General features: G+C 42.8%; 1 protein-coding gene and 1 long non-coding RNA gene across 2 annotated transcripts in view; both read left to right on the top strand.

Annotated features, from left to right (window-relative positions):
• Window positions 1-10,994, top strand: part of LOC115836916 — a 30,806-nt gene extending 19,812 nt beyond the window's left edge. Inside the window, exon 3 of the long non-coding RNA XR_004031924.1 lies at window positions 10,844-10,994. This is a non-coding gene — a long non-coding RNA (uncharacterized LOC115836916). The remainder of the gene's footprint in view (window positions 1-10,843) is intronic.
• LOC100604623 (suppressor of cytokine signaling 2) overlaps window positions 1-14,986 on the top strand; it is a 338,229-nt gene that overhangs the window by 317,916 nt on the left and 5,327 nt on the right. The window lies entirely within an intron of this gene.

Raw genomic sequence — 14,986 nt, 5'->3', positions numbered from 1 at the left:
AGATTGCTTATTTGAAGTTTTCCCTCTTTTTTGATGTAAGCACTTATAGCTGTAAGTTTCCCTCTTAGTACTAATTTTGCTGCATCCCATAGGTTTTGGTATCATTTGTTTCAAGAAATTTTTTTAATTTCCTTTTTTTTCTTCATTGACCCACTGGTAATTCAGGAGCATATTGTTTAATTTCCATGTATTTGTAAAGTTTCCAAAATTCCTCTTGTTATTGATTTCTAGTTTTATTCCATTGTGATGAGAGAAGATGCTTGTCATTATTTCAATTTTTTTTAATGTTGTAAGACTTGTTTTGTGACCTAACATATGGCCAATCCTTGAGAATGATCCATGTGCTGAGGAAAAAAAATGTGTATTCTGTAACCATTGGATGAAATGTTCTGTAAATATTTACTAGATCCATTTGATCTACAGTGCAGATTAAGTCTGATATTTCTTTGTTGATTTTCTGTCTAGAAGATCTGTCCAATGCTGAAAGTGGAGTGTTGAAGTCTCCAGCTGTTATTGTATTATGACGTATCTCTCTCTTCAGCTCTAATATTTGTTTTATATATCTGGATGCTTCAGTGTTGAGTCCATATATATTTAAAATTGTTATATCCTCTTGCTGAATTGACCCCTTTTACATTATTTAGTGACTTTCTTTGTTTCTTCTTATAATTTTGGGCTTCAAAGCTATTTTGTCTGATGGCACTATAGCAACTCCTGCTGATTTTTGTTTTTTTTCCATCCTTTTATTTTCAGTCTATGTGTGTCTTTAGAGGTGAAGTGTGTTTCTTGTAGGCAACATATTAATGGGTCTTGTTTTTTCATCCATTCATCCAGTCTATGTCTTTTGATTGGGGAGTTTAGTCTATTTACATTCAATGTTATTATTGATAAATAAAGACTTACTTCTCCCAATTTGTTATTTGTTTTCTGGTTGTTTTGTGGTCTTCTCTGTCATCTTTCTTTCCTTCCTGTCTTCCTTTAGTGAAGGTGATTTTCTCTGGAGGTAAGATTTGGTTTCTTGCTTTTTATTTTTTGTGTCTCCATTATATGTTTTTTTGGTTTGAGGTTACCACAAAGCTTGCAGATACTATCTTATGTCCCATTATTTTAACCTGATAACAACACTGTTTGCATAAACAAACAAACAATCAAAGAGAACACTAATGAAAGCTCTACACCTTAACTTTGTCCCCTTGCTTTTTAACTTTTTGTTGTTTCTATTTATATCTTATTGTACTGATGATGTCTTGAAATGCTGTTGTCATTATTATTTTTTATTGGTTCATCATTTAATCTTTCTACTCAGGATAAGAGTAGTTTACATATCACAATTACAATGTTAAAATAGTCTGTGTTTTTCTGTGTACTTACCATTACCAGTGAGTTTTGTACTTTCAAGTGATAACTTGTAATGTTCCTTTCTTTCTGATTGAAGTATTCCCTTTAGCATTTCTTATAGGACAGGTCTGGTGTTGATGAAATCCCTCAGCTTTTATTTGTCTGGGAATGTCTTTATTTCTCTTTCATATTTGAAGGATATTTTTGCCAAATATACTATTCTAGGGTAAAAGTTTATTTTCTTCTTTCAGCACTTTAAATATGTCATGTCATTCTCTCCTGGGCTATTTCTCTTTTCATTTCCACTGAAAAGTCTGCTGCCAGACATAGTGGAGCTCCATTGTATGTTATTTGTTTCTTTTCTCTTGCTGCTTTTAGGATCCGTTCTTTATTCTTGACCTTTGGGAGTTTGATTATTAAATGCCCTGAGGTAGTCTTCTTTAGGTTAAATATGCTTGGTGTTCTATAACCTTCTTGTACTTGAATGTTGATATCTTTCTCTAGGTTTGGGAAGTTCTCTGATATTATTCATTTGAATAAACTTTCTACCCTATCTCTTTCTCTACCTCCTATTTAAGGCCAACAACTCTTAGATTTGTCCTTTTGAAGCTATTTTTTAGATCCTATAGGTGTGCTTTATTGTTATTCATTTTTCTTTTGTCTCTTCTGACTGTATTTTCAAATAGCCTGTGTTCAACCTCACCAATTCTTTCTTCTGCTTGATCCATTCTGCTATTAAAGGACTCTGATGCATTCTTTAGTATACCAATTACATTTTTCAGCTTCAGAATTTTTGCTTGATTCTTCTTATTTCAATCTCATTGTTAAATTTATCTGATAGAATTCTGAATTCCTTCCCTGTGTTATCTTGAATTTCTTTGAGTATCCTCAACACAGCTATTTTGAATTTTCTGCCTGAAAGGTCACATATCTCCATTTTTCCAGGATTGGTCCGTGGTGCCTTATTTATTTCATTTGGTGAGGTCATGTTTCCCTGGATGGTGTTGATAGATGTTCTTTAGTGTCTGGACATTGAAGAGTGGGGTATTTATTGTAGACCTCACTGTCTGGGCTTATTTGTAGCTGTCCTTCTTGGGAAGGCTTTTCAGATATTTGAAAGAACCTGGGTGTTGTGATCTAAGCCATGTCTGCTTCACTGGGCACCCCAAGCCCAGTAACAATGTGGTTCTCGCAGACTCATAGAAGTACTGCCTTGATGGCCTTGGACAAGATCTAGGAGAATTATCTGGAGTACCAGGCAGAGACTCTTGTTCTCTTCCCATACTTACTCCCAAACAGAGTCTCTCTTTGTTCAGAGCCACCTAAAGCTGGGGTGTAGTGACACCAGAACCTCTGTGGCTACCACCACTATGACTGCTGTGGATCACACCTGAAGCCAGCACAGCACTGGATTTCACCAAAGGCCTGATGTAACCACTCCCTGGCTACTGCCTATGTTCACTCAAAACCCTAGGGCTCTTTGGTCACTTGATGCCAAAGCCAGCCAGGCCTGCGACCTTCCCTTCAGGGTGGCAAAGTCTCACAGACACCAGGTGGGTCCAGAGGTGCTGTACAGGAGTCAGGGAATACAGTCAAAAACCTTAGAAGTCTACCTGGTGTTCTATTATACTGCAGCTGAGCTGGCACTCAAACCACAAGGTGCAGATCAGTGCACAAGATGCAGTCCTTCCTCCTCTTCCTTTCCCTTTCCAAAGGCAGAGGAGCCTCACTCTGTAGCCACTGCCACTCCAGGCCATAAATAGTACTGCCAGACTACCACCCATGTTTTCTTAAGGCCCAAGGGCTCTTAATTCAGCTTATGCTGAATGCTGCCTGGCCTGGGACTTACTCTTTAGGGCCATGTGCTCCCCTCTGGCCCAGGACAGGTCCAGAAATGCCATCCAAAAGTCAAGTCCTGGAGTTGAGGGCTCCAAGAGCCTGCTTGGTGCTCTATCCCCCTGTGGCTGTGCTAGTACCTAAGTTGCAAGACAGAGTTCCCTTTGCTTTTCCCTCTGCTTTTCTCAAGCAGAAGTAGTTTTGCCCCACAGCCACCACAACTGGTAATGTCCTGAGTCTCACCTGAAGCCAGCCAGTCTCAGAGGCCCACCCAAGGCCCCCAGCATATTACCTGGGTGTTGCTGCTGGTTATTTAGGGCCCAAGGGCTCTTCAGTTAGTAGGTGATGAATGCTGCCAGGACTGGGTCCTTTCCTTCAAGTAAGGAAAGTACAGGAGTAAGTATGGGAAGAGAACAAGAGTCTCTGCCTGGTAATCCAGATAATTCTCCCAGATTTTTCCAAGACCATCAAGGCAATACCTCTATGAGTCTGCAAGAACCACAGTGTTACTGCAGAGTGGGTTCCCTTCTGGCCCAGGGTATGTCTAGAAATGTCATCCGGGAGCTAGGACCTGGAAAGAAGTCCTCAGGACCCTGATTAGTGCCCTCTCCTGCTGTGGCTGAACTGGTATCCAAGATGCAAGACACAGTACTCCTCACTCTTCCCTCTTCTCTCCGGAATCAGAAGGAAGGGGTATCTTTTGGAGCCATGAGCTGTATAGCCTGGGGTAGGGTGGGGTGATGCCAGCACTCCCTTGGCTGCCCCAACTGGTGTCTCAGTAGGTCACATGCCCCACCCCCAGTCCACTCTCTTTAGGCCTTGTTCAGCACTAGGATTCGCTCAGTCTTCCAGTCCTTATGGCCTAGACTGCCTTTTAAGTTTATTTAGAAACACAGCACTGTAGCCCATGGTGGTGAGGTTTGTGGGAACTCAAGTTCTGACCACTGGGATTCTCTCTGGCTAGGGCTGGTTTAAATGCCTCCTCCATGGGTGGGTGTTAGCTGAGTTTGGTCCTGTTTCCCTTTCTGCTCTAACCTGACAGCACACTGGGGAAGGGTGGCATTGGCAATTCAAGACAGTTTTTTTCTATCTCTTCAGTGGCTCTTTCATCAGAATGAAGATAAAACCAGGTACTATGAGGGCTCACCTGATTTTTGGTTCTGATGAAAGTGTTTTTTTTTCTGTGTAGATCATTGTTAAATTGGTGTTCTTGCTGGGGGGAAGATAGGTGGCACGTTCTATTCCGCCATCTTGCTCTGCCTCCAAATCTCCCACAATTTTTATTAAGCAGATTTTTTTCTTCTGAATCTTCTATATTCTTTGTCTTTTTTCCTCATAATTTTTTTCTGTAGCTTTTTGCACTATATTCAGAGAGAATACCTTGATTTGGTCTTCCAAATCACTAGTTCTCTTTTCGATTGTATCTGTTCTGTACTTCATTTCTGGTATTGAGTTTCTATAATTTGTTAATCATATTTTTAGGTTTTAAAGATCTCTTTTTCTCTGATTGCTACTTTTTCTACAGCTCTTTTTTTATGGATCTAATAAGAATTTTATCTCAGGAAGCTTAATAAAATTACTTGAATGTTCTCTTTGGCTGCCTGCATTTGCTCTCTCCTCAGAATTTAATTCTCTACTCATTCAGCTTTCAGGCTATAAGGTTGGTTCTAAGGTCTGGTGATTCTCAGTTATTCCTTTTCAAATATAAATTGATCTGCATTGGTAACTGGTCTCCTTTCCTCACCAATTGTTTAGGTTCCCTTCCAACATCTCTTGCCACGTCTGCCCCCTAAATGTGGTGACTAACTGTAACACGTGTGGTTTACTCCAAGGTTCATGGGCAGGTGGGGGAGGCCAGCAGCTTGGCCTCAAATAAACAAGTAGGGAAAGTTACCTTTTAGAGCACCTCAGGGTATTTCACACCTGTCCCAAGTTGTGTCTTTCCTTAATTAACAGTTCAATAATAACTGGAGCAATGCTCTACTTTTCTCTCTGGCCCCAGTTCTTATTCTAAGGATCTCCCATGACTGATCCTTTACTCAGAGACCCTGGGAGCAAACACAATAACTAGTTGCTCTATGTGCCACTGGGAGAGGTAGGGTACTAGCCTGGCACTTTGACTATCTTGTCAAGCATCCTACAATACACTTCTACCCTGCCCTGTTGACCTTGGGTTTATTTTTCTCTTGAGAAAATTAGCATATTCAGATTTGATGGTAATATCAAACACCTACTCTATGCCAGGAGCTATGCAAGGCAGAAATAATACAGTAATGAATACAACAGGTGGTGACTTGTCCCAGTGAAGTTTACAGGCTGGAGAATTGTTTATCCAGCAGCCCCCTCCTTCACTGTGGTGGACTGCGTGTTTCTCAGTGCCTTGGTATTCCTGTCAGCCTGCTACCATCCAGAAATTCTTCAGCTCCCCTCAACTGGCATTTTCTAGGTAATGTCTAGGACTTAGTCTTATCTTATGGATCACATTCCACTGGGATCTGGAAAGGAGAAAGCATGTTGGCTTACTGCACCACCTTGAACCAACCCCCCCTTTTCTTTTGCTTCAAGTGGAAGAGGAAGAGCTAGTGGAGTTCAGATGTTCTTTATGACTCTATAAACAAAAGAAGTCATTTCCACTCCCCAAAGGAAGGCTTTGAATACAATTATTCCTACGTTGGTTCTGGCTCTGTAACTGGAGTTTCTTTGGAGATTGGCGGGAGAAATCAGAGTCCTAGTCATAATTCTAACATCAAGGAGCAAGTCTAGGAATGGGACTGCACAGCTCACCGTCTTGCTTTTTCATTTTGCTGCTTCTAACATTTTCCATGATCCCCTCATCAGTGCGACTTTTAAAAATATGGTTTCGAAGTGCCACTTTTGGAGCATGTGAATAGAAGAGCATCTCATCCCCTCACTCTCCCCGGTACATCCCAACCCCTACTATGCTTCAAAAGAAGGACTGTCTCTACAAATTTTGCTTCACTCCCTGGTGTCTGGAGATCAGTCAGATAGGTGGATTTCTTCAGGTCTTCTTTGGAACCCAAAAGATCTCTTTCTGCCTTTCAGTTGCTCCCAAGCTTTGGCAGAAAATTCTATTTTCAGAATCAGTACTTTTTCTAGTTGACCTTTGTTGATAAGTTCCTTCCTTGCTCTGGTTTCAGTAGATTTGTTTTTATTAGAACCAAACTGAGTGAAAGGCTTTCCTTCTCAGAAATAAGGACAAACACCTCACTAGGCAGCTTGTTTAGCCACCCTTAGGCAAACACCAAATTGAGCATTTAGCAATTCCTTTTTTGAAGCTGGAGGGAAGGGTCCAAGAAAGCCAACTCCCAGTTTCAAGAAAGTGTAGACACTATTTGTGTACTTTTCTTTAGATGGTTGTCATTTTTAACCAAGTAGCTACACTGTCAACCTCTGATATCTCTGTGACCGCATCTAGGTGACAAAGTCAGTCAAACCACCCTTGGCCTACCTGCCCCAAAGCAACAAAGATCTTATCTTCTGATGAGGATTTAAGAAAGACCAAGTCATCTGGCAAGGAGGCAGTTAAGAAAGGTTCAGGCAGCACTTTTTTTGTTTTGTTCTGTTTTTTTTTGTTTGGCAGCAGCAGTATTTTGTGGCTGTTTTTTTTAGCACACAAAAAAAGATTGTGGCTAATAGATATGTCAGAGCTTTTTAGAAACACGTCTTATTTTTTGTGTGTTCTGCAGCTCTCAAAAAAAAAGTGGGGGGCGGGGGGAATCAATCCTTTGCAGCTTCCAAGAAAATGGTTTTTCTTTTCTTCTTTTTGTTTGTCACACATTTAAATCCTAGAATCCCTTAGAAAGAGGGAGGGATGAACGTTTTCAAAAGAACTGGCTCCCTCACTCCACATATGCAGTTATAAGCATGTGCAGTAGAGAAGGTACTATTGGTATTACTGGGTCACAATTTGGACTTTTGATTTAAGTAGAGAAGACTTGTACTATATAGTCAGCATTTATTATATAAAGTTGCCCCTGAGACTAATCTTCAGAAACTAGATAAACCGAACTGTGTGGTCTGATAAAGTGTCTCCCTTGGAGATTATCTCACGAGGATATGAAAACATTATACCCTACACCAAAGATGTGAGTGATTGAAATATATAGGCTGGGCGCGGTGGCTCACGCCTGTAATCCCAGCACTTTGGGAGGCCGAGGCAGGCGGATCACCAGAGGTCAGGAGTTTGAGACTAACCTGGCCAGCCTGGTGAAACCCCATCTCTACTAAAAATATAAAAATTAGCTGGGCTTGGTGGCATGTGCCTGTAGTCCCAGCTACTTGGGAGGCTGAGGCAGGAGAATCGCTTGAACCCATGAGGCAGAGGTTGCGGTGAGCTGAAATCTCACCACTGCACTGCAGCCTGGGTGACAGAGTAAGACTCCGTTTCAAAAATATATATATATATATATATAAAGGCCAGGCACGGTGGCTCATGCCTGTAATCCCAGCACTTCGGGAGGCCAAGGCAGGTGGATCACAAGGTCAGGAGTTCGAGACCAGCCTGGCCAACATGGTGAAACCCCGTCTCTACTAAAAATACAAAAAATTAGCCGGGCGTGATGGCAGGTACCTGTGATCCCAGCTTACTCAGGAGGCTGAGGCAGGAGAATCACTTGAACCCGGGAAATGGAGGTTGCAGTGAGCCGAGTCTGTGCCACTGTACTCCAGCCTGGATGACAGAGTGAGACTCTGTCTCAAAAAAAAAAAAAATGGAAAAAGAAAAATATATACATATTATACACACATACACACACTCTCCCCCTACCCCCGTGTGTGTGTGTGTCTTAAACACTCATACATACCTAAATTTGTATATAAAAGATTTGTATAGAGGGCCTTGTTTTTGAATACATCATGAATATAATGTCTATTTATACTTCTTTCTTCTTGGCTGGGTAACTCTCACTTTTCTTCTTACTCACCATTAAAATAAATGTGGCCTCTTTCTGATTTAACGTTTTTGAACTTTTCAATACCTATACATAAATCAACGGATCAACTTCTGAAGACAGCGTTGCCTTCAAGGGAAGGAGGGGAAATGCACACAAAGAGGGAGGCAGGTTTCCTGGAGCCTTTGGCTCAATGTTAGGTGAAGCTTGAGATTCCAGAGTTAGGAGACACTAAAGATGGAACTGGCCTTTGTGGTTTCCTTTCCATTCTCTTCCTTTCCTTTCCATTTCCTTTCCATTCTGTGATTCTCAAGGGTACCCTCAGTCTTTGGAATTAACATCTGATTGTCTCAGGGGATTGTGTAATTGAGTAAAAACAGACCCAACACGAAGAGACTTGGAATTAATATATCTTTGGGGCCAAAATATTCAGCATATTTAAGCATAATTTGATTAACGTGGGATATAATTTAATTAGGCATATGGACAAAGGAGGGAGAAAAGGTTCTCCACTGTGAAGACGAGATCACTCTATCGTACATGCTGGAACTAAAATTATGAGGGCAAGTTTGAAGATAATATAAAAACCCATATTTAAGTCCAAGAGGTTTCTTAGACTTCTCTTTTATTTCCACATGTGGACTTATTCAGCAATCTATAGTGTCTATAAAATTTAATGTAAACTGCTACATTTGGCTTTCTACCAAAAGAAATTCAAACCCTACACTTTTGACATTTAAAATATGAAGTATTACTATAAGCTAAATATAAAACTAAATCTCCTTCTTTCTTTTACTGAATAATCATTTATTGAGATAGTAATATGGGTCAGGTACCACATAAGACATTAAGAATTTAAAGACAAGTAAGAAATAGTCCATCTCTGACCTCAAGGAGCGAGAAAGGCTGAGCATGGTGGCTCCTGTAATTACTCCTGTAATCCCAGCGCTTTAGAAGGCCAGTGTGGGAGGATCGCTTGAGGCCAGGGGTTTGACATCAGCCTGGGCAATATAACAAGATCCCATCTCAAAAACAAAACAAAACAAAAAAACACCACCTTAGACTGGCATGGTGGCACATGCCTGTAGTCCTAGCTACTTCGAAGGCTGAGGCGGAGGATCTGTTAAGCCCAGGGGTCCTAGGCTGCAGTGAGCTAGGATCATACCACAGTACTTCAGCGTGGGTGACAGAGTGAGACCTTGTCTCTAAAACAAAATAAAAAGGAGCAAGGGAATGTCAAGCAATGATTCATATAAAGACAATGAAGGGTATGTTCTGAGAATGGAATCCCATAGGCCTCTCCAGGAGTTTTCTCAGGATGTGGCAAGAGGGTGATCCAAGAGAAAGAGCAGCCAAGATGGAGGCTGCAGAGTCTCAGCCTCAGAAGTGACACACCAGCACTTCTGCCATAGTTTTTTGATCACACAGATCAACCCTGGTACAGGTGAGACGGGACTAAAAAAGGGTATCAATACCAGGAGCGGAGGCTCATTGGAGACTGTCTGGGGAGGCTGCCTACCACAGTTCTCCAGAGACAGGCAGAGGACATAAGTCAAATAACAAAGTACTGCATTTTACTAATTGAGCCACCATCCAATAACCTCCATTACAAGTTTTAACTAAAAATGAATAGAAGCTATAAGGCCTAAGCAGAATCTCCTACTTCTTCCTGAATCTAAACCTTGGGATCTTAGTACCTTCTAGAAGGATGCATAGAGGAAGGATAACAAAATTGATAGAGACAGGAGACAGCCAGAGGTCCCTGGCGAAACCCTGCCTTCAAGCCTAAAACAGCCTGAAGGCTGAAAAACCGTACTGCTGGTCCCAGATGAAGCCTATTATTTCCCGACTGATTCTTTCTGAATAACGCCCACCTGCACACAGGGAGGACGGGGTGGAGCCTCGGGAAGTTCATGGAATTTGCAGCGAGGAGGAACCTGGCCTCTCCTGTTTCTGTGTGGTGACCTGGGATTCAATCTGTGAGGTGGGAATCCTGCTAGCAGGATTTTCTGTCACTTTGCAGATAATTATTTTCCCTTTTTCCTTTTTGCCCAGTAAATTCCTCTCCTCACCCTTCTATGTGTCCGTGAGCCTAATCTTTCCTGGTCGAGTGACAAGAACCTGGTTTTAGCTGAACTAAGGAGAAAATTCTGCAACAAAATGACAGAGAAAATAAAATGACTTATCTCCTTAGTCACTTGTATGAGGAGGTGGAGAATCAGAGAGGGGGCTGGGTGCACTTGTCCACCCAAATGCATAGAGTGGGAGAGAAGGAGAACCATTCCTAAGGATGGCATCTCTGTCTACTAACTAACTACAAGTTGCTATCTCTGGTCCCACACTCTGTTCAATCAGATTAGCAACTCCTCTTCCCTTGGGTTGGGGGCAGGGGTGCTAGGAAGAGGTGGGAATGGCATGGGAAAGGGACTGACAAGTCCTTTTTCCTGTACAGAAGGTATTGTCTTCCCTGTTTTTCGTATAAGGAAACTGAGATGTGGAAAGGTTAATTAAAGTTTGGTGAGGCCTGTTTCCAAGAAACCATGACTGAAAATCCCAACTTTTAAATTCAGCCATAGTGGTCACATCAGGTCAAAGACACCGTAATTGCTGCTGAACTTGTGGTGAACTCCAGATTTATCTTTTAGGCATTTCTTCTATGTCACAGGTATTTGGGTTATCCATTAAACCAAAGATCCACTTAAAGAAATACAAACATGGGAGGAAACTTGGAAACATTTTTTGTGATCTGTTCTTTGCAGAGATAAAGAAACGGACATCCCTAGGGAATGAAGCCTAGGTCCTCGTGTCCCCCCGAATCTGGTGCTTTTTCCTCAGTGGCACTGTGGAGGGGTTGTTGAGTATGTGTTCCCTCTGAGGCTGATTGGAACCTTCCTCTTCCCCAACTGAGTGAGATGCAGGTGAGTGTCATTGAAAGAACAGTTCTTGGAGCTGGAAGCCCCCAGTGAAATCCCAGCTCCATTCTGCATACTAAGCTTGTGTGATCTGGGTATATTCTCCTCAGTTTCTCCTTTTGAAAAATGGGTATAATGAAATTTGCCACCCTCTCAGGATGGTTGTAAGGATGAAAGAAGATCCTAACTATGAAAGATCTCTGTAGGGGCCAGGCACAGTGGCTCACACCTGTAATCTCAGCACTTTGGGAGGCCGAGGCAGGTGGATCACTTGAGGTCAGGAGTTTGAGACCAGCCTGGCCAACATGGCAAAACCCTGTCTCTACTAAAAATACAAAAATTAGTCAGGGATGATGGCATGCGCCTGTAATCCCAGCTACTCGGGAGGCTGAGGCAGGAGAATCGCTTGAATCTAGGAGGCAGAGGTTGTAGTGATCCGAGATCATGCCATTACACTCCAGCCTGGGTGACAGAGTGAGACTCTGCCTCACGTAAAATAAAATAAAGATCACTGTAGGATCCCAGGTGCTGGGCAAAGGCAAGGAATCAGTCTTTATATCTATAAGATATACAACTGCCAAGCTAAGATGGCCATGCCTCTAGCTGCTGCTTTTTTTTTTTTTTTTTTTTTTTTTTTTTGAGACAGAATCTTGCTCTGTCACCCAGGCTGGAGCGCAGTCACGTAATCTCGGCTCACTGCAACCTCCACCTCCTGGGCTCGATCTTCCCACCTCAGTCTCCCGAATAGCTAGGACTACAGGTGCATGCCACAAAACCTGGCTAATTTTTATATTTTTTGTAGAAATGGGGTTTTGCCATGTTGCCCAGGCTGGTCTCAAACTCTTGAGCTCAAGCAATCTGTCTGCCTTGGCCTGCTAAAGTGCTGGGATTACGGGTGTGAGCCACCGCACCCAGCCTGCCTCTTGCTTCTTACATTTCACTGCCTTGAGAGTTTATCAACTCCCCACCCGTAGGCATTTCACTTTCTCCTCCTCACATGAGTTTGTTTCACCTGACGGTAGTCCAGCTGAATTCTGGAGATAGGCAGTTCAAGTAATGGGAGAGGTCAGTGACTCAGTCTTCTATGTGGGATGAGGTTTTCCCTTCCCCATGACCACAAGAATGAGCAGAGTATGTGGATCTTACTTTGACGGAACAAAAGCAAACAATCCTATCATTTAATAAGAGCTTTAAAAGCTTTAGCAGCATGGGTGAGTGTGGCCATCGAGACTGTCTGGCAACTGCCCTTGCTAACAGTGGAGATTTATTATCATAGAAAATCATTTCAATCTGCGGAGGTTCCAAAGGGACCATTATATGGTCATGGGCATAATTAATAGCAGAACTGTTTGGGAAGGACACTAATATTTATTCACTGCCTACCACGTGCAAGACAGAGAGTGAGGTGGGAGGCTGGTGCCATTCTGATTCTGCAGAAGAGAAAGCTGAAGTTCAAGGAAGTTAGGTGGGTTGCCCACAGTTATAAGCTTATAAACAGTAGTGTGAAGACTTGAATCCAGATCTTTGCACTTCCTGTAGTGTAACACAGGGAGGGTTCAGTGCATTTTGAATCTGCTAGTTTATCTGTTTTGAAAATGAGAGAAAATGTGTGGGGAAATACGATAATTAAAATAGCTTAACCAATCATCCAAAGGTCACAAAGCCCCAGAATTTGGAAACCTTGGGGTAAAAGGGAGGTCAAAACGATGATTAAAAATGAAAAATCAAAGTCTCAGCTTCTCCTACCTCTTGACACCAGGCACAGATACACTTTTAATGACAGCCTTTTATCAGATATTGCCATCAGCGGGAGATCTCAATGCCAGGGCCACTAATGAGTGGAGAGTAAGGAAGGTCACAACACAGAGGATGCAAAATAAGGATCTGAAGCCAGGTCCGTCTGGCAAGAAGAAATTAAGCGAAACTCAGAAAGTTCTTAAATACGTAGAAGGAGACTGTGTTTCACAACTTCTACAAACAAATTCCAAAATATGTAGACTTCTAGGAAGCAGAGAAGTTAGCAGATTGCCAAGGTGTTAGTAGTTGGTTCTTGGTATTGTTAAAGCACAGTTTGATTTGCACATCTGACTAAAATACTTGCTTTAGCAAGCACACTCTTTCCCAGTAGTGCCTCTTAATGCTTCTACTAAAAGGCAACTCATCTTTTTGAGGGCCTGAGCACTTTAGTCACAAAAGTAAAATTAATTGAGCACATACTACATGCCTGGTTGTGACTAAGGCACAGGGGATACAAATGAAAACAGAATTACACGTTAACGTTCATGGAGTTTATAGCTGGATGGGAAAAGCAGTCAAGTCAACAAGGAATTATGGCATGTATACTTCTTGTATAACATGAAGGCAGGGCAAGGTGCCCAGGGAAATGCAGTAGGTGGGTACCTAACTCAGTCTTGGAAAGGCAGCAAAAGCTTCCAGGTTAAAGTACCACCTGAGCTGGGACCCAAAGGATAAGTGGGAGTTAATGGAGTATATTCTCAGTGGAAAGGGAAACATGCACAAAGGAATAGGGATGAGAGAATGGGGTGTGTTTGGGGAACTGAAAGAGATTCAACCTGGACAGAGTATTAAGAATAGAGATGGCAGGCTGGGCGCAGTGGCTCATGCCTGTAATCCCAGCACTTTGGGAGGCTGAGGCAGGTGGATCACGAGGTCAGGAGATCAAGACCATCCTGGCTAACACGGTGAAACCCTGTCTCTACTAAAAATACAAAAAAATTAGTGGGCGTGGTGGTGGGCGCCTGTAGTCTCAGCTACTCGGGAGGCTGAGGCAGGAGAATGGCGTGAACCCGGAGGCGGAGCTTGCAGTGAGCCAAGATCATGCCACTGCACTGCAGCCTGGGCGACAGAGTGAGACTCCATCTCAAAAAAAATAAAATAAAATAAATAGAGATGGCAGATAGATGGGTGGGGGCTCACCTTCTATACCATGTGAAAGCATTAGGGCTTTCTCCCAACTGACTGTTGCAAGGGTTTAAGCATGAGGATAAGTTGATTATATGTGTGTTTTAGAAAGATCATCGTTCTGTGCATATGTGTTTCAGAAAGATCTGTTTGGGGATTTGGAGCATGCAAGGCAGGGTGGTGGGGTGTGGGATGGGGAGGGCAAGACCAGTAGCAGGAGACCCAGCAGCTGGAGTTGTTGTCATCCAGGCCAGAGATGGGGGTGGTCTAGTCCAAGTCAATCCATTAGAGCTGGAGAGAAGTAGACAGATTCAAGAGCTCCTTAAGAGGTAGACTGAACCAACCACATCTTGAGATTGTTGTCAGATGTGTGGAATGAGGTAGGGAAGCAGTCAAGAATGGCTTCCAGGTTTCTGGGCTGTGTGGCTGAGGATACCAGCTCCTGGACCGCAGAACCCTGCAGAAGGAGCAGGTTTCAAAGAGGTGGTGAGGAGCTCTGTTTTGGAAATGCTGCTGGAGGAGTGGGGTACAGCCAAGGGGAGCTGTTCCATAAGAACCACCGTCAGAATCTCAGGAGAGAGATCCAGAGGGGTTGTGGAACTGGGAGTCATCGGCACATGGATGGCAGTTGATGCCAAGGCTGACATCATGTGACAAGGCTAGCTCCAGCAGTCCCATCTTCAAAGAGGGTCTGGAAGCTCTCACTTTCTCCTGGTTTGTGCTTGTCAAACCATATGCAAGTAATTAAAACAGGACATTCATTAACATGCCACTTTATGCCTTTTAGTCTCCCTATGTCTCCAGGGCTAGTGGGTGAGGTACATAGAGAGATGCCATGCACATTTTATATAGGACCAAGTTCATGCAATGCCAAGCAGTGACAGAGCCCAGCTCAGGTTCCTCCAGGTGCTCTTCTCACCACACTGTAATTCCTCTGAGGTTTCCCTAAAGAAAACACTTAATTCATAGACAATCATGACAGGACTGAAATTCATGATGACAGATAAAAGGGGGCATCCTTTCTACCAGGCTCAGTGGCTTTTAGCCTCTGCCATCCTCACCCCCTCA

This window comes from Nomascus leucogenys, chromosome 10 (genome assembly GCF_006542625.1).
Source record: "Nomascus leucogenys isolate Asia chromosome 10, Asia_NLE_v1, whole genome shotgun sequence".
Lineage (NCBI taxonomy): Eukaryota > Metazoa > Chordata > Mammalia > Primates > Hylobatidae > Nomascus > Nomascus leucogenys.
The sequence above is the reverse complement of the archived record's forward strand: the minus strand, read 5'-3'. Positions and strand labels throughout refer to the sequence as shown.